Genomic DNA, 19980 nt, shown 5'->3' with positions numbered 1-19980 from the left:
GTGCTCTGCTCAGCCAAATATCCAAAATGTAATATATATGTGTTAAGTCCTTTGCAAATGTCATTATTCATACTACATGAGAATGTGTCCATAAGGAGAGATTGAAGTGGAAGAAAACAATAAAGAAACTATAATAATTCTCTTCTCGTTTTCCCCTTTCCTGTTGCCCCCCCAGATATACCATAAAGTGTAAACAAGCTAAAACTGAGTTTGACTGCCTTCTTCCTTACTCCAACTAAGGTTTCAGGAAGCACAGGAAAAATGGGCAAAACAATTGTGTGTTGAGCCTGGAACAACCTAATCAGCTTAGACAGTAGGGAGCATAACCAATCAATCAGAGACCTGGTGAGGAAAGGGCAGTATATCCTAGAGGGACTAGGAGAGGACTTGATGGAAGGAAGAGACAGAGGGGGATCAATAGACTTAGGGTATTTAAGAGCATGTTTCATCTACTCTCTTATGGGCAGAAATAGTCTTAGTACTTTGAAATGAGATGAAGAGTAAAAGAATGTCTCCAAGAAAGCTGCTTCACAATCAGAAGATCTGGATTTAAACCTGCCTAAATGACTCTGAGAGACTCATATAACCTTTCAGAGCCCTGAGTTTCTTTCAGGTCCAGACCAAAAAAAAAAAAAAAAAAAAAAAAAAAAAAAAAAGAACTAGTCTCATCCTTCTTATCTTTTTTTTTGGGGGGGGGGTATTAAGAAGAGGGTTTAGTTCTAGTTGCTTCTGTAAATGATATGATATGTCACTTTCTCTAAGACTCACAAAACCAAAATGTTCCCTCCTGATCCCTACTCCTCTACATATGAATTATGTCATTCTATTAGAATATAAACTCCTTAGGGGCAGGGACAATCTTGTTTGCTTGTCTTTGCAATCCAGAATTTAGCATAATGCCTAATATAGGATAAACACTTAAAAATGTTTTATTCATCCATTCATTCATTTTTCCATCTATTCAGTCTTTCAGCTGTATGCTTTAGTTTTAATCAAGTATAGGAACTCCAGTAAGAGTTTTAAAAACAGGGCTACACATGACAATCTGAACATAATTCCAGACCCATCCCTGATTTAATTATAAGTGCTAAGGCCTCCTACAAGTTGTAATAATAGAAAGAGGAGAGATATTGAAGAAGAAATAATATCTAAGAAAAAGAAGCTGACATACTAGAGATTCTCAACTCCCACTTATATGCATTATCATTGTTCCAAACAGTAAAAGCCAAAATGGGCAAATACTACGAACAGCTTTTCATCCATATGTTAATCAGCACTATTGATCAATAGGGCCCATGCGAGACCTTGCTTCTTGAGATTATAAATCTAGAACCACCTAAGATCTGAAAGATTCACTTCATTTCAGAACCACCCCCAAACTGGAAGAGGGGCAGGCAGGGGATGAGACCTTGACCTACTAATGTCAGTTTTTCTTGAATGGATTCTAAGAAAATAAAACTATATCTTTATAAAATAAAGCTGCAATTGGGTTTGTTTCAAGGTATTATGATTTCCAAATGTGAACTACTAGACTGAAGGCATGATGTGCCATATTTCTGTAAAAAAAGAACATGCATATGCCAACATGCTATTCTCAACAAAGTGTCTCAGCCCTCTTAAGTAGCTTCAGAGACCAAGTTTCTTAAATGCCAGCAAAAACTGAGAGAAATTACTAGGATAATAACAAAATCAAATTTTTAAAATTAAGTTTCAGTGATATCTTTGGTTTTTATGTTGCCTACATTTGTTCTCTTTTTCTCCTCCTTCTCTCTCCCAGAGAACTGTCCCATATGACAGATTTTTTCCTCTTTTTTTTTTTTAAAGATGAAAAGAAATAAGTAATCAACAATTCAACACATTTTAAAAAATCTGAAAATATATGAAATGTTCCACATCATGGTTTTCCCAACTTTATAAAAGAGTGAAGGAAAGGTGTCTTCTCCTATCTCTTCCAAGGGGCCATATCTGTTACTATAATTTTGCAACAATTGTTTGTTATTATTTACATTGTTACAGTCAGTGTGTATGTGTGTGTTTGTATTTTTTTCCCCTGGCTTTGCTTACCTCACTCTGTATCAATTTATATACGTCTTTCCATGTTACTTGGATAAAATCATAGATACTATGCTTTTCAAATTGGCAAATGGCATAAAACAGGGAGTAATAACTAATACATCAGATGACAGAAGTGATCCCTACAAAGATTTCAGTAGGTTAAAATGTTTGGCTAAATTTAATTTCATGAAATTTGATAGACAAAAATCTTTTAAAAAATATAACCATGCAAAATAGGAAAGGTAAAGACAGATTGTAAGTCATAGTAAAAAATAATGTAATTGGGAATTTAGTGGGTTATGAGCTCAATATGAAGTACCAATGTGATATTTTCAATTCTTCAGGGATCTGTGATCTCTTATATTTAGATATTCACTCCAACAATGCACATTACAGCACATGTATGCCTACTCATTCGAGTGGTTCATATCAATATCGAATATATTTGCCACAAGGTGTTTCCTTTGCTAAAGACCTTACTTCCTTTTGCCTGACATTAAATGGACACTAGCAGAACATATAGGCTATCATAGTATAACAGAATCTGAGAATAAGATGGGATCTCAGCCAAGAAGATATGTAGTCTAATCCTCGTGTGAAAGAAATCCCTATTACAATACACCCAACAGATATTCATCCAATGTTTGTTTGAAGATCCCCAGTAAGGGGGAACCCACTATCTCCAGAGATAGCGTGTTGCACTTTTGGATAATTCTAATTTTTAGGATCTTTTTATTGTATTATATCTAAATTTATCCCTTTATAAATTCCACCCATTGCTCTTAATTTTTTTTTTGGAGTCAAACAGAAGAGCCCTCCTGATATCCCTTGCTCTGGCCATACTATCAGCTAGTCAGTCAATAAAAATTTATTAAGCATCTGTTATGTACCTGGTGCAACCCAAAGCAACTGCAATAATATTTTATACATATAGGTCCTTTTCCTCTTTCTTTGTTTTCTTTGATGTATATGACTATTAGAGTGTTGAAACGAAGGGAGTTTAGTGATTTTTGGAGTGGGGGAGGGGGTGTTTCACTTTATTTGTATGATTCCAAGTTTTTCCAAAATGTCTGTACCTATTATCTCTCCACTAATTATGCTGATTTATAATTCTACTAACAAAGCACTAGTGTACTTATCTTTTCATGATCGCTTCAACACTGTTTCCATTTTTTAATTCTGTCAATTTTCTAGGTGCAGTGAAACTTCAGTTGTTTTCATATGTATTTTTTCTTATAATCTATGACAAAGCATTCGTTCAAATGATTATTAATCGTTTGTTGCATCATATTGAGTGAAATTATTTAAACTTTCCAAGGTTTGTTCTTTAATACCTTAATTCTTCAGGATTAAGATATTTGGCTTCCATTTAATTTTAATCCCTTCTTCATTGGTCCTGTACTGAATTGATTTGTATTGCATTGTGCTCCATAAAGGATATGTTTAGTATTTCTGTTTTTCTTCATTTATTAGAGTTTTTTAATGCTCTTAATACATAACCAGTTTTTGCAAAACTACAACAGATATAACTAGTACACACATATGTATGTGTAATAAACACAACTATAAACACATAAATAGGCATATTCCTTTCTATTGTCATTTTAAAGTTTCCAAAGATCTGTTATGTATGGATCTTTTTAAATTTTTTTTATGTTTTAACCCCTTTCTTATGTATTTTTTGGTTAGATTTGTCCACACATCTGAAAGGGAATACATTGATGTTCCCTCATGCCCTCCATGATAGTTTTACTTTATTTCTCTGTAAATCTTGTTAGCTTTTCCTTTAAGGTTTTAGATGTAAAGTCATTTAGTACATATCTATTAAGTATTGATATTAATTAATTGTCTATGATACCTTCTAGCATAATTCAGTTTTCTTGTTTATCTGTTTTGATCAAATCTATTTTTTCTGTTACCTTGTTTGAGGTCATGATTACTACCACTGCTTTTATTATTTTTTTAAATTTCTGCTGAAGCGTGACAGATTTTGTGCCAGCTGTGCAATGCAATGCAGTACATCTAGCACTTAGTATTGTAACAAGGATATAGTAGATGTTTCATAAGAGTGTTGATTGATGCATGATTGATCATCTATGTCTCATGAAATAGCATTGGGCCATTGAAACATTGAGTTACCATGGCCAAAGAATGAATCACCTAGTGACCAGGTTACTAGTGATAAGCCTGTCTATACTTAGCTTGACTGGCTTTTAGAAAGAAGATAATGTATGTTTCTGGGACCATACCTGAAGCTTTTCCAACATAATAGAATCTGTCAGAACTTGTGTTCCATTGGCATAACTTTCAGGAATCTAATATTGTTTCCAACCCACAATGAGGCATTGGAGTAGGACTTAATAGTGGAATCATCTGATAAGGCAGCTAAAAAATCTGATGCAATGTTTTAAGAGAGGTGCAGTGTACAGAGTACAGGACTAGGAGGGTGACAACCCTGCTGTTATTCATAGTGTGATTGCATGGGGAATATTGTGTTCATCTCATCTCTATAATAACCAACTATGATTTCAGAGGATCAAAAAGGAAACGTTACCCACTTCCTTTCAGGGAGGTGTTGGCCTCTGGGTGCAGAATGCTATATAAAGTTTTTGGTTTTTTCAGGAATTGATTTTGCTTGACTAATCAACAAAAGTATTATTTTTCTTTTTTCTTTTTTAATTGTCATTGGAGTGGGAGGAAAAGAAAGCTGATTTTTGTTTATTGAAAAAAAATAGATTAAACAATAGGGTGCTGTGCCCAGCTTGTGATGACACATTATCTGAAGGAAAGCAGCAAGATTGACAAATGGACTCAAGATCATGTCATAGAAGGATGGGTTGAAGAAACTGTAAATGTTAACATAAATAATACAGTCTTCAATTTACATTCCTCTTATGCATTTATGTTCTAAATAACATTTATTTAACTGTGTACATGTTTTATTTTTCCCTATTGAATCATAAGCTTCTGAAAGGAAAAGAAGAAAAATTTATTTTTTCATTCCCTATCCCTGTCCTGTATATAGTATGCTTTCTTGATTAATGAAATTTGAATGAATGAATAAATCTATAGTATCCCTTCCAGTTCTGAAACTTAGCTTCTTAAAAGTGTTGGTTGTGACCCCATATGGGGTCTCATAAGTGAATTTGGGAGTCAAAAATTATGATTCGTTATCAATAAATGTTTGATATACATACTATATATATACTGAGGTTACATGAAAATTTTTTGGACAAAAAGGGATTATGAATGGGAAAAGTTTAAGAACTTCTGGCTTCTCAGATATTTGCTATGTTTTAGTATGAAGATTCTGGAGATGCAAACACAAAAATGAATAGCATTTGCCTTTGAGGAACTTACATTCTACAGGGACAAAACAATGTGTACCATGTATATTCTTTCTCTCTAGAGATAGGGATATAGGGATAAAGTGGGAATACTAAGCTGTCCTAGACAGGTCACATTTGGAAGAACAATGAGGATGGTGAAAGACCTTGAATCCATGCCACAAAAAAGTTAAGTGAAGGAACTGAGAACATTAGCCCAGAGAAGAGAAGATTCCCAATACCATAATAGCTGTTTTTAAATATCTGAAGGGCCATCTTGGGGATGAACAATTAGAATAAATGAATGACCCTAGAAGGCAAAACCAGAACAATGGATAAAATTTGAAAAGAGGCAGATTTAAATTTTAGGTTGGGAGAAACTTCCTAATGATTGGAACTATCCAGAGATAGAATGGGGCACCTTGAGATGTTGTGTACTCCTCTCATTGGAGGACATCAGGCGAATGTTTGATGACCATTTGTCTGGCATGTTGTGGTGAGATATTCCTTTCCTGAATGATCTGGAATAGTCAGTATTGAGTACTATATTATTTATTATTGAGTACTTTAACATTCTGCTATTATGAATCGCTCAACACCCATAGTACTAGAAGGGAATGTTGGACTGTGTGTGGTCTGAAGACAGAATCATCTTTAGGAAATGTATTTCTGCCTCTTGCTCACATTCTCTAAACATAACCTTTCTTTTGTTTTTCTGCTGTCAACTAGTATTTCCTCTGACACCCACTTGAAGAAATAAACTAAAGTAATTTCCTCTGGTTAAAAGAGGTTAGAGAAAAACGATAGAGACCTGGCAGAATATATTCAATGGGCTTCTTTCCCAAAAGATGACTTTGATTATAGAAAGTTTTTCCTGGAGGAAACCTTTTGGGCAGATGCCTTCCTACCTCTTAAGTAAATAAGTGATTTTTGTTATGAATAAGAGATGTAGCCATAACTAAGTAGAAGTGGCAGCTGTCAGCCACAGAATCTTCTGAGTGATTCTTGGGCTCTCCTACATTTCGTCATTATCCCTAAAAAAATCATTTCCCTAAAGGATCAATTTAACTCTGAAACTCACAGTTTCTCAGTATCTCTTGTCTCTGAGACCTCTCTTTTCCTCTACTTCAGAGAGCTCCTCCCCAAAACTCCATTTAAGCAAAAAGCCCAGGGCAGCTGACTCAACAGTCTACCATAATGCTACAGGACTCATCCATTCCTCTTACTTTCCTTTTTGTCATTTTCTTATGTTCTGTTTTCCCTCATTAAATTGTGAGCCCCTCAAAGGCAAGTACTATTTTTTATATTTCTTTGTAGCATTTAGCACAATGCCTGAAATTATAGTGGGTGCTTAAATGTTTATTGACTGATTGACTTTCCAAGTATCTATTTTTTTTTTACCCATAAAATATCAGTTTTGACAAAACTCAGTAGTTACCTATTCCAACCCATTCTTGAACAAGAATCCCTTCCATATCATACTCAATATTTGGTTATCCATCTAGCACTCCAGTGAAGCAGCCTTTTTTTCCACTTTGGGATAGCTCTATCTAATGATTTTTTTCTATATTGGAATTTGAGCATATTTGCAATTTATCCTATATAGAAAGTATTTGTACATAGTCATTTGCAGATTTTTCCCCTATTTTCTGTGAATACTTTGAGAAAAGGGACTTTCTTTTGTTTTTCTTCATATTTCCAGAGTACCAAAACATAGTTGATGCTTAAAAAGTGTTTATTGATTGACTGACATAGGTAAAGCTTGAAACCTTTGTTATGCAAAAATTTTAGTTGTAAATAGGATTGATCTACATCTCAACACCACAAATAATATTTTTAAAATCCTTCTTTGTCAGTAGTAATGTTAAAACCTAAGATTTCAATTAATGCTGACTTCTAAAGTGCACTGAATGATTTTCTCATTTATTCTTTTGGCATGATGGAGCATTTTATATCACACTTATATAATAGAATTTACATTTTCCATATTTCATTTTTAAATGTATATTCTCAGAATATACTTTTATAGTTAATGCTTTATATTTCCAACTACTCTGACTCAGTGTTTCTCTTTTCTGTCCCTCTTTTCCTTGTGAAGTAGGGACCATAGCAAATTTTTCATCATTTAGACAATATTAACAAATACAGATTAGGATAGCCACTTGGCAGACCTTTCTTAGCGATGACTTTGACAGCATTATTCAGATAGATATTTATATTGTCCACCTAAATATTTGAATGACTTTCCATATCATTGGGGAAAAAATAAAGTATTATTTTTTAAAAAGACTTAAAGAGTAAAAAAAAAAGTAATCTAATTGTATGGGGGAAACTATATGAATAAAATGTATATATATACATACAAATATATATACATAGATATGTATATCTATAGGTATGTATATATACATGTGGACTTGAGCTACTAAAACTTAAAAACTACTACTCCCACAATAATACCAGTAGTGTTAAAGCTATTAAAGCTTAAAACTGACTTTTGGGACACCTATTACATACATACATATATACATGTATGTTTATATATGCATATGTGTGTATCTGTGTTTGTGTGCATTACTATAAGAGTATAAGATTTTGGAGTGAAGAGACTCTAAAATTAAAATCAAATTCTGTTACTTTCACTACCTATGTGATCTTAAGAACTTTCCCACTCAGTTTCCTTATCTGTAATATAATAAAAGCTAATGCTTAGAATTTTAAGGCTGCAAAAAGTTCTTTACAAATATTATATAAGTTGTACCACACAATCCTTTGAGGTTTTTATGTTTTATATTTATGAACGAAAAAACTGAGGCTGAGAGAAATTAAGTAGATTGCCTATAATGATCCATGTGATAGGTGTTTGAGGCAGTATGTTTTGATCAACTCTATACACTCTATCCACAATTTTCTGGGGGGGGGGCTTAATATGAAGGGGGTTGAATTAGATGACACTGAAAGGTACTTTAAGCTCTAAATATGATCACAGAATCCTATAGTGCCAAACAGGATCTTAGTGATTAATCATGTAGTCCAACATCCCCATTTTACAGATGAAGAAATTGAGACCGAAATAAATGATGTAATTTGCCCCAAATTATACAACCAATTAGTGGTAAAGACTAGACAATCTTTCTGTTCTGATTCTTTCCCCTCTACCCATATGATGACACAGAATATACAACAGAAATAGATTCATGGAATATAGTAAGAGTTTCAAAGACTTTTTCTTTTTGAAAATTCAGTCATCCTGACTTTTGAACAAAAGATAAAACATAATTGAACATTTTGGAGAGAAAACACCATCTGAATGTTGCAACTGTTGATTTTAAATTAAAGTTTGTTAAATGACAAGAAATAGTTCCAAATTGTTAAACTCACTTCTGTAGTTTATTTTTACAATTCAAATTTGTAGCAGACTGTGATTTTTAAAATGAGATTTATGTGTCCAACTCTCACTGAACATTTGGCAAGAGGCCTTTGGGGGAGATGTATTCTCCACAGGCCTACCATTTTCTGGATCTGTTTCACTCCTGTTTTAAAGAAGATTCATGGTATTTTAGGATGTGTCCTCTAAACATACATGTAGATATAGTTCAGTCCCATAATGAAGCTCTGAAATATACCATTAAAACTCCATCATCTCTCACACAGTAGTCCTAGTGGTTCTCAGTAATGAACAGTCAACCCATCTAATTCTTTAATTCTATGTAGGAGCTGCAAAGAGGATAGCAAGAAAGTTCCTCCTCCCTCCCCAGGGGCTCAGCCTAAGCTGGTATAGAAATCTAGGAGAGCTTGTATTTAAGAAAGTACATTTCTTTTTTTGCCTTTACCCAGTCAAAACTTGCAGGAATTTCTAATGTCAGAAGATTTGCTACCTTTTTCTCCATAGAGAGAAAGAGTCTGGAGCTTGAGCAGTTCATTGCATTAAAAGTTAAGTTCTGGAAAGAAGCTTCAAAGTTATAAACAAAAGCTCTTTCAGGACGAGAGTTATTCGTTTGCTTCTGAAGTACTTGATACAGTACCTGACACAGTTGTTTTTAGCTGTATTTGACTCTTTGTGACCCCAGTTTGGGTTTTCTTGACAAAGATATCAGAATAGTTTGCCATTTCCTTCCCTGGCTCATGTTACAGATGAGACAACGGAGGAAAACAAGGTTACTGCTAAGAAACAACTGTTAAATGACTTTTCTATTCTGACATTATTGTCTAAGTAAAAAATGCTGCTTCTCTTCTTCTTGTTTCAGTACTTCAATCATCCATTTATTTTTTCAGCTTAGACACTCAAACATACTCTCTTTGAAAGTTGCTATAACTGAGAAATTTTAATTTCTGGGACTTGATGATGAGACTATGAACTTTGTTAAGGTGACCATGAGAAAACAGACTGCAGCCTTTCACTGGACCTGTTTACAAAGCCTTCTTCATGTAGTACCTTCCAAGAGTTTGTTCTAGTACCTATCAAGAGAAATGTGAGTTGTGCAGATTTAGAGATACCTCCTTCCTAAATCCAAATGGTCATATGGACCCAATCTGTAGTAGAATGTTTCTAGATTGTATTGCTGTGATCAACTACAGCCAGACATGCTGTACATTGACCCTGACTGATATCACTATGTCATTTTGGTTCTTTCTGATTTTGAAGGATAAACATCAAGATTTTGTGTTCCTCTGGCATCAATCCAAAGTCATCTCTACAACATTAGATACTAACACAAGGCAATCAAATAAGATAAAAAGATAAAAGTAGTGTTAGGGAAACTGGTGGAAGCTGAACATTGATCCAACTATTTAAGAAAACAATTTGGAAATAAACCAAAAAAAAAAAATCTTTTGGCTCTTTCTACTATTCGATATAAGGTTCCCAAAGAAGTCAAAGACAAATCTATCAAAATATTCTTTGTAGTAGCAAAAAATTGAAGTAACATGGCTTCTTTTTAATGGCGAATTACCAAATTAATTGAGTTCCTAAATAACAGAAATTCTGGTATATGGATTCAATGGAATTTCTCAAGAAAAAAATTCTGAAAAATAAGGGGAGAGCTATATGAACTAATAGAGAAGGAAGAAAGCAAAAATAACAGAACAAAACACACAATGGCAATAGTAATGTAAACATAAACAACACTAAAAGCAGGTGAACTCAGACTAAATACAAAGTCCATCCCTGCTCTTGGAAGACAGAAGATAAACAACTTCCATCCTCTACCTCTAAAAGAATATTGAATACAAGGCCACTGTATAAGCAAACTTTATTTAATAGTTTTCTTAGTTACAGGTGAGTTCTGGGTTGGAATAGAGTATAAAAGAAAATAAATGTGGCATAAACCCCCAAAGGACATTAATATTTTTAGAAATATTAGGCAGTAGCTATTAAGGGAATCTTACTGTTCTCTAGTAGGATCAACATCTTTGATCCTAGTGTCAGTCCTGAACATGAGTTGATATAGATCTAATATCTGTGGCCAATGTGCACGTATATGCTCCTAAAATTTGAGTAAAAGTCTGGGCAATGTAATACCATAGATAAGATCTTTATAATTCAACAGATAGAGGACAGTTGCCAGGAACACCATTAATGTCTTTATATGGTATTCATTAGTCTTAGAAATATGTCTGGCACAAGGAGGAACCTTGGACTCTGCCAGCCACAAATAAAGTTGGTTGTCCCAGAAAGTTAATTAAGATCTAAAGTCAAGTTGACTTGATGGCACCATGACAGAACCATTTCTCCTTGCCAGTGAAATGAATCAGCAACTATATAACAAGTATGATTTCATTTAGTCTATACTGTATTTAAATGGAGTTGGAATGGAATTTAGAGGTCACCTAGTCTCAACCCCCTCCTTTTTTTTTTTTAAATGAAGTAGAGAAGTTAATACCCATAAGTGTTATTCCTGACAGAACCAGAAACATTGCCATTCATCATGATAAAAGTAACCTAGAAGGAGGCATTAAAATGACAGGCAATAAACATAATCAGAAGCACAGTATCATTCAGGGACTGTAATCATCCAAGGGCTGACCTGAAAGTACATTTACAAGAGATTGGGGGAGAATTGCACATGAATTCAGTCCTGTGGATAGGCCTGCTGGAGATTACCATGGGATATTGTAAACAACACTGGATTGGGAAACTTTGGCTTTTGTCCCAGTTTTTCCACTACCCAGTTATGTTTCTTTGAGCAATTACTTTAACTTATGGACCTCAGATTCTTTTTCTGAAAGATGTAGGGATTGGACTACATTCTTTAATATCCCTTCTAGTTTTTTGGTTTGTTTTTTTCCCTGAGGCTAGGGTTAAGTGACTTGCCCAGGGTCACACAGCTAGGAAGTGTTAAGTGTCTGAGACTGGATCTGAACTTGCGTCCTCCTGAATTCAAGGTTGGTGCTCTATGACTGTGCCACTTAGCTACCCCCATCCCTTCTAGTTCTAAGGGACAACAAGACAGCTCAGTGGATACAATGCCAGATCTGGAGTCAGAAAGTTTCATCTTGTCAGACACTGGCTGAGCTACTTAAGCCTTAGTTTGCCTCAGTTTCCTCTTTTGTAAAATGAGCTGGAGAAGGAAACAACAAACCATTTTAGTGTTTTTGCCAAGAAAACTCCAAATGGGGTCACAAAGAGTCAGACATGACTGAAATGATTGAACAACAACAAGAGTTGGAAGAGACCTTCTTGGTCATGTCCAAACCCATTGTCTTATGGATTAGGAAACTCAAGAACATAAATGTTAAGTACTTGGTCCATGATCACACAAATAGGAAGTGAGAGAAACTAGGATTTGAACCTAATTCTCTGACTTCAGAAACTGTTCTTTACATTTCACCATCCCAACTCCAGTCTGAGAGATTGATTCCTTTGTTTGCATGAAGTAAAATTTATTAGATATAGAATACTCAGAGAACCTGAATTTGAATCCTAATTCTGATAGTAGCTATGGAATGCTGGGCAAGCTATAGCTATCTTATCTTTATCACAAAGTTGTTGTGAAGAAAGTGCTTTGGTAGAAACGTAAACAGTACCCAGAGAGAGGACTGTGGGAACTGAGTGTGGATCACAATATAACATTTTTACTTATTTTGTTGTTGTTGTATTTTGTCTTTTCTCATTTTTTTCTTTTTTCATCTGATTTTTCTTGAATAGCATGATAATTGTATAATATGTATACATATATTGGATTTAAGATTTAAAAAAAACATGTTTAGCATATATTGGATTACTTGTCATTTAGGGGAGGAGGTAGGGGGAAGGGGGGAAAATTTGGAACACAAGGTTTTATAAGGGTCAGTGTTGAAAAATTATCCATGCATATGTTTTGGGGGAAAAGTTTTAATAAAAAAAGAAAAAGAAATATAGTTTGTTAATGTTGTGAGCCATTAAGTCATCTTAAGTGAGGTTCTAGGAGGCAGCTTTGTCATTTCCTTCTATTGTGTCTTCTCCTAGGGTTCCTTCTTCCATGTTGATTTATAACTACTTCAAATTTATAGTTCATAAGCCCCTACTAATACTGTTACCTTTAAATATTCAACCAATAAATACCGTTATTTCAAAGCAAAGATATTTACTGATGTGGTATAAGTAAGAACAGTAACTATAAAATATTTCTCTTCAAAATTGGGGAACACTTTACCACAAAGGAAAACAGCCTTTATGGGGAGAATAAGGATAGGATGAAGCACACATTTAGAGAATTCATGTGGCCAAAGCAACCTGTATCTGTGGCACTCCAGATTCTTCATGTCCTTTCTCTTCTTGGGTGTTCTCACTTTGATAGCCCCTAGCATTTCTGCTGAATAGATCACTTAGCTGGGCTCTCTGGGTCTGCTCCTTTCTATAGTTCTATTCTCAACTTCCAAAGGTAATTCTCTCTTGAATCTATAGCCAGTTGTCATCTCTGCTGTCAGGAATCACATTTCTCAGAGTTGCCTCAAACGGCCGTCTTTGGGTATTGTGTTTCATGGGGGCAAATAGCTTCATACAAAGTGCCATGACTTTTTGGTAGAGGAGAAGAAATGTCACCCCATCCTCCTGCCTTGTTGCCCTTTAGTAGAGGCAACAGGGGAAAAGCAAAGAGAAATGGTCTCTCAAGGGCCAGGTTTTTCGTCTGCTGTTTACTCTACCTACATCCTGTTTTGATGATCTCTACTTAGAGAGTTATGTCCTGCTTGTCAAAGACCACAGGAGTATGGCAAATCTATGACCTGTCAGTAATTAGCTACATTCTAATTGCATCAAGGGGAAGAAAACTTTGTAAAGTAGTAACCATACAGTAATTTGTTTAACACATTAATATCTTATTGTATCTTTTACTTGCCTCATCTCTTATTTTATCAGGTAGACTGGAAAGGAAGGGATCAAATGATCGTAGATTATCCCATACCTACATTTCCATCTAGGCCCTGACACCTTTAGCTACCTCCATTTGTCAATAAACCTTGAGAATTAGTCTTGTTATTTCATTGTTTCAGTCATATCTGACTCTTTGTGACACCATTTTGGGGTTTTCTTGGCAAAAATTTTGGAATCGTTTGCTGTTTCATTCTTTAGCTCTTTTTAAAGATGAGAAAATTGAGACAAACAAGATTAAGCGACTTATTCAGGGTACCCAATTAGGGTCTGAGGATGAAATTGAGCTCAGGAAGATGAAATTCCCTGACTTCAGATCCAGCATTTTGTCCACTTCCCCATGTAGCTGCCCTAGGAATTATTTATTCTAGATTCTATACAAAGGGAAAATAGAGATAGTCTTACATAAAAAATTAAAAATCTGTTTCTTATCTAACACTCTAATGGGGTGGGAAGACTATACTCAAATAAAAATATTTAAGGATACAAAAGAGCAAACATAAAGATTTATATAACTCTTGTTTCACAACTATGGATGCAAAGTACATTTTCCCTTACTACTCAAACTTTGGCAAAATTCAAAGGAGAAAAAAACAGAAAAAGAAAATTTATATTATAATTATAAAATTTATAAAATTCATAAAAAAAGAAAATTTATAGATTGTACTTACTCTTTTATTCCTAAGGTTAATTAACACATTTGAACTCCACATATGTTTTGTTTTATACCAGTAAAGCCAAGCTCAGACATCACTAATTATTTTTAAATGCTAATATGTCATAAACTATTTAATAGGCAGTTCCTTTTTTTGTAATATAACATTTGTAACTGAAATGTAAACAGCAGGATTTTTTCATAATGTTTCTGATTATTATTGCCTGATCTAAGCCAATCACCAACAAGCCATTACATGCTTATTGAGTCTTGGGACAAATCCAAAGCCATAAGTTAACTTAACCTAGTATTATACCTTTGAAGAGGTTCATGCTTTATTTTTTCTCTGAAAGCCCACTCACAAAACTCTTAAAATCATAAAATTTCAAACTGAAGCAACTTTGAATACTAATCCCATCTCTTAATAGATAAGGAGACTGAGACTATGATAAGTTGTGAGTTAGCCAAAATCAAATAGCTTGTATAGTAGCAGAGACAGGATGAAAACCTAGGTTTTCTGATTCCTGTTTCAGCATTATCCCAACTAAACTATACTTCCTTCTCTTGCTGTAGAAAGGGTCTTTCTCCTAAAGAAGCAGGGGAGCTATGTAGTCAGTGCTGAAATATATTTGCTCTTTTATTTGGTTTAAGTGAGGTCTTTGTGTCTTAGTTCAAGGGACTATAAATGACAAGGTAGTCATTGGGAGCATCCATCTTCCCAACTGGGGCAATTGCTGACACCTCCAAAATTAGGACCTACATGACCAAAGCAGAGCAAAAAAAAAAAAAAAAAAAAAAAAAAAAAAAAAAAGGTAGGGAAAGTAAACAACAAGTGATGTCAACACAGAGTATTAATGCTTTTCAGACAGGGGAATGTGAAGGGAGTCCATAGAAGTTGTGCAAAAGATTGTTCCCAGGACTTTGGTGTATGTTTACACCAATATCTTTGCCATTTCATAGGTGGAACTTCTGAATCCATGTATCCACAAAAGACTGAGGAAGCTGATGGACATAGGTCTTTTATAAGGAAAGGGAAGGTTCTGAGTTCAGGTCCATGTGATTAGTTACTCACCATAGATGTTACAGGCAGGGAAGTACTAATTGGAGGAATTGCATGGCAATTCCAGATATGGAGAATTCTAATGAAAGGGAGGAGCATGAGAGAAAGTTGTCAAGCAGAAGAATGGATATTGACACATGTTCCGATGAAGAGAAATTTTACCCAAACAATTTGGATTATTTTTGTGAACTAGAGCAATAATATCCTATTTTTGAAAACAGTTCTGAAGACCAATTTATATTTATATCAAAAAAAAAGTTAAAATGGCTTTATTCTTCCCCCCTCCCCCAAAAATTTTTATTTGAAAACTCTATTGGAGAAAGAGATCCTCTTTAAACAAGATGAATAAATTCCTTAGTTAAAATTATATTTTATTATACCAACATCTTTTATGCAAAGTATTGTGCTGTATTGTGCTGGAAAAAGCTATAACCAGAGTAGGGCAACTGAAGCTTGTCCAAAGAATTTGAAATTTAAAGTGTCCAAGAGCACTATTCTAGGGTGTGCTTCTTCTTCCTTCCTCCCTCATCTACCACACTTGCAAATATACTCCTACTTTCCAGGCTCTCTTAATGATGACAGCTTCATCTTGGGGGGTACTCTTTTTCCCTACAAGTTATTATACCTCTGACTCCCATTTCTGCCTACTCCACATCATTCTCAGCAGCATTAAGTCCTTCATTGTAGAAACCTTGTAGTGTCTTCCTCACAATGGTAGCAGATGAATTTCTCGTAGCCTCTATCCTGCCATCCATTGTTTCCCCAGTACATCCCTGCAGGATTCCATTAAAGCCAGAACCCACAACAGGATCTCCTATGTCCCCGTCTGTTCAACAGTCTATATTCCAAGAAGCTTCATGGGGCTGAAGTTGGAAAGTGTGTCAGACATTTGATGTTCCTCTTCTAGCTGGCAGGTAATCTAATACATGTTAAGCATGTTGAAATACATATTGGATCCAATATATGCATACATATTTATACAATTATCTTATTGTACAAGAAAAATCAGATCAAGAAAGAAGAAAAAGAAAACCTTAAAAAGAAAACAAAATGCAAGCAAATAACAACAGAGAGAGTGAGAATGCTATGTTGTGGTCTACACTCTGTTCCCATGGTTTTTTCTCTGGGTATAGATGGCTCTCTTCATCACTGCACAAGTGGAACTGGTTTGAATCATCTCAATGTTGAAGAGAGCCACATCCATCAGAATTGATTGTTGTATAGTCTTGTGTTTGCTGTGTATAATGATCGCCTGGTTCTGCTCATTTCACTTAGCATCAGTTCATGCAGGTCTTTCCAAGCCTCTCTGAAATCATCCTGCTGGTCATTTCTTACAGAACAATTGTATTCTATAGCATTCATATGCCATAATTTATTCAGTAATTCTCCAATTAATGGGCATCCAATTTACAGTTTCTTGCCTACAAAGAGGGCTGCCACAAACATTTTTGCACATGTGGGTCCCTTTCCCTTCTTTAAGATCTCTTTGGGATATAATCCTAGTAGATACACTGCTAGATCAAAGGGTATGTACAGTTTGATAACTTTTCGGGCATAGTTCTAAAATGCTCTCCAGAATGGTTGGATCCATTCACAACTCCACCAACAATGCATCAATGTCCCAGTTTTCCCACATCCCCTTCAACATTCTTCATTATCTTTTCCTGTCATTTTAGCCAATCTGACAGGTGGTTAGTAGTATCTCAGAGTTATCTTAATTTGCATTTCTCTGATCAATAGTGATTTGGAGCACCTTTTCATGTGGCTACACATAGTTTCAATTTCTTCATCTGAAAATTATCTGTTCATATCCTTTGACTATCAATTGGAGAATGGCTTGAACTATTATAAATTTGAGTCAATTCTCTATATAAGAAATAAGATCCTTTGGATATAAAAAAATGTTTTCCTAGTTTATTGCTTTCCTTCTAATCTTGTCTTCATTAGTTTTGTTTGTACATAAACTTTTTAGCTTAATATAATAAAAATATCTATTTTATGATTAATAATAATCTCTAGTTCTTCTTTGGTCACAAATTCCTTCCTCCTCCACAAATCTGAGAAGTAAACTATCCTATGTTCTTCTGATTTGTTTATAATATCATTATGTGTAGATCATGAACCTATTTCAACCTTATCTTGGTACATCGTGTTAGGTGTGGGTCTATGCCTACTTTTTTGCCATACTAGTTTCAAATTTTCCCAGAAATTTTTGTCAAAGAGTGAATTTTTATCCCAAAAGGTGGGGCCTTCGGGTTTACAAATACTAGATTGTTATAGTCATTGGCTATTTTGTTCTGTGAACCTAACTTATTTTCTCTATTTCTTAGCCAGTACCAAATGGTCTTGATGACTGCTATTTTATAATATAGTTTGAGATCTGATACAGCTAGGCCATCTTCATTTGCTTTTCTCTTCATTAATTCCTTTGAAATTATGGCTCTTGTTCTTCCAGATGAATTTTGTTGTTATTTTTTCTAGTTCAGTAAAATAGTTTATTGGGAGTTTGGTATAGCACTAAATAAATAGATTAGTTTAGGGAGTATTGCCATCTTTATTATATTTGCTCGACTTATCCAAGAGCATTTGATATTTTTCTAATTGCTTAGATCTGACTTTATTTGTGTGGAAAGGGTTTTGTAATTTTGCTTATATAGGTCCTTACTTTCCCTTGGTAGATAAATTCCTAAATATTTTATATTATCAACAGTTATTTTAAATGGAATTTCTCTTTGTATTTCTTGCTGTTGGATTTTGTTAGTGATGTATAAGAATGATGATGAAGAATGATGTGGATTTATTTTGTATCCTGCAACTTTGCTAAAGTTGTAGATTATTTCAAATAGATTTTTGTTGATTCTCTGGGGATCTCTAAGTATACCACCATATCATCTGCAAAAAGTGATAATATGGTACTCTAATTACTTTAATCTCTTTATCTTCTCTTATTGCCAAGGCTAAAATTTCTAATATAATATTGAATAGCAATGATGATAGTGGACAACCTTGTTTCACCTCTAATCTTATTGGGAATGGTTCTAGTTTATCCCCATTACATATAGTGTTTGCTGATGATTTTAAACAGATGCTACTGACTATTTTTAAGAAAAAGTCCATTTATTCCTATAATCTCTAGTGTTTTTAATAGGATTGGGTGTTGAATTTTATCAAATGCTTTTTCTGTATCTATTGATCATCACATAGTTTTTGTTAATTTGGTTATGATATAGTCAATTATGCTAATAATTTTCCTAATATTGAACCAGCCCTGCATTCCTGGTATAAATCCTACTTGGTCTTAGTATATTATCCTAGGGAGTATTATCTGTAATCTCTTTGCTAATATTCATTAGGGAGATTGGTCTATAATTTTCTTTCTCTGTTTCCATCCTACCTGGTTTAGGTGTCTGTGTCATAAAAGGAATTTGGTAGGAGTCCTTCATTCCCTATTTTTTTCAAATAGTTTATATAGTATTGGAGTTGTGTTCATTAAATGTTTGGTAGAATTCACCTGTAAATCTATCTGGTCCTGGGGATTTTTTTTTTCTTAGGGAGTTGGTTAATAGCTTGTTCTATTTCTTTTTCTAAAATGGGACTATTTAAGTAATTTATTTCCTTTTCTGTTAATCTAGGCAGTCTATATTTTTGTAAGTATTCCTCCATTTCACTTAGGTTGTCAAATTTATTGGCATAAAGTTGGGCAAAGTAACTCCTGATAATTGCTCTAGTTTCCTCTTCATTGTTGGATAGTTCTCCCTTTTTACTTTTGAGAGTAACAATTTTCCTCTTTCCTTTTTCTAATCAAATTAACTAACGGTTTATCTATTTTATTGTTTTTTTCCATAAAACCAATGTTTAGTTTTAATTATTATTTCAATACTTTTTTTTAACTTTCAATTTTATTGTCTCTCCTTTTACTTTAAAAATTTTAAGTTTGGTATTTGGGGGTTTTTAATTTGTTCTTTTTTCTAGTTTTTTAAGTTGCAAGCCCAATTTATTGATCATCTCTTTCTCTATTTTATGCAACTAAGCATCTAAAGATATAAATTTTCCCCTTATTACCTGTTTAGCTGCATCCCACAAATTTTGGTATGCTGTCTCATTATTGTCATTCTTTTGGATGAAATTATTGATTTGTCTATGATTTGCCGTTTCACCCATTCATTCTTTAAAATAAGATTATTTAGTTTCCAAATTCTTTTTGGTCTATTTTCCCCTGGCCCTTTATTGAATGTAATTTTTATTGCATTGTGATAGGGAAAAAAATGCATTTACTATTTCTATCTTTCTGCATTTGATTTTGAGGTCTTTATGTCCTAATATATAGTCAATTTTTGTATAGGTTCCCTGAACTGCCGAGCAGAAAGTGTATAATTTTTATAAGTATATATATATATATTTATAAGTTAATTTTTAGATGTCATTTACCTTGCTTTATATTACTAGAGCTTAGTACATGTTTTTTAATTGTCTGATTCTTTGTGATTCTATTTGGGGTAAAGATAGTGAAGTGGCTTGCCATTTCTTTCTCCAG

The 19980-nt window shown here is 34.0% G+C and overlaps 1 protein-coding gene across 1 annotated transcript in view; it reads left to right on the top strand.

Moving 5' to 3' along the window:
• Window positions 1-19980, top strand: part of LAPTM4B (lysosomal protein transmembrane 4 beta) — a 107714-nt gene that overhangs the window by 84349 nt on the left and 3385 nt on the right. The window lies entirely within an intron of this gene.

Source organism: Sminthopsis crassicaudata, chromosome 1 (assembly GCF_048593235.1).
Source record: "Sminthopsis crassicaudata isolate SCR6 chromosome 1, ASM4859323v1, whole genome shotgun sequence".
Taxonomy (NCBI): Eukaryota; Metazoa; Chordata; class Mammalia; order Dasyuromorphia; family Dasyuridae; genus Sminthopsis; species Sminthopsis crassicaudata.
Note: the sequence above shows the minus strand (reverse complement) of the source record. Positions and strands in the feature narration are given on the sequence as shown.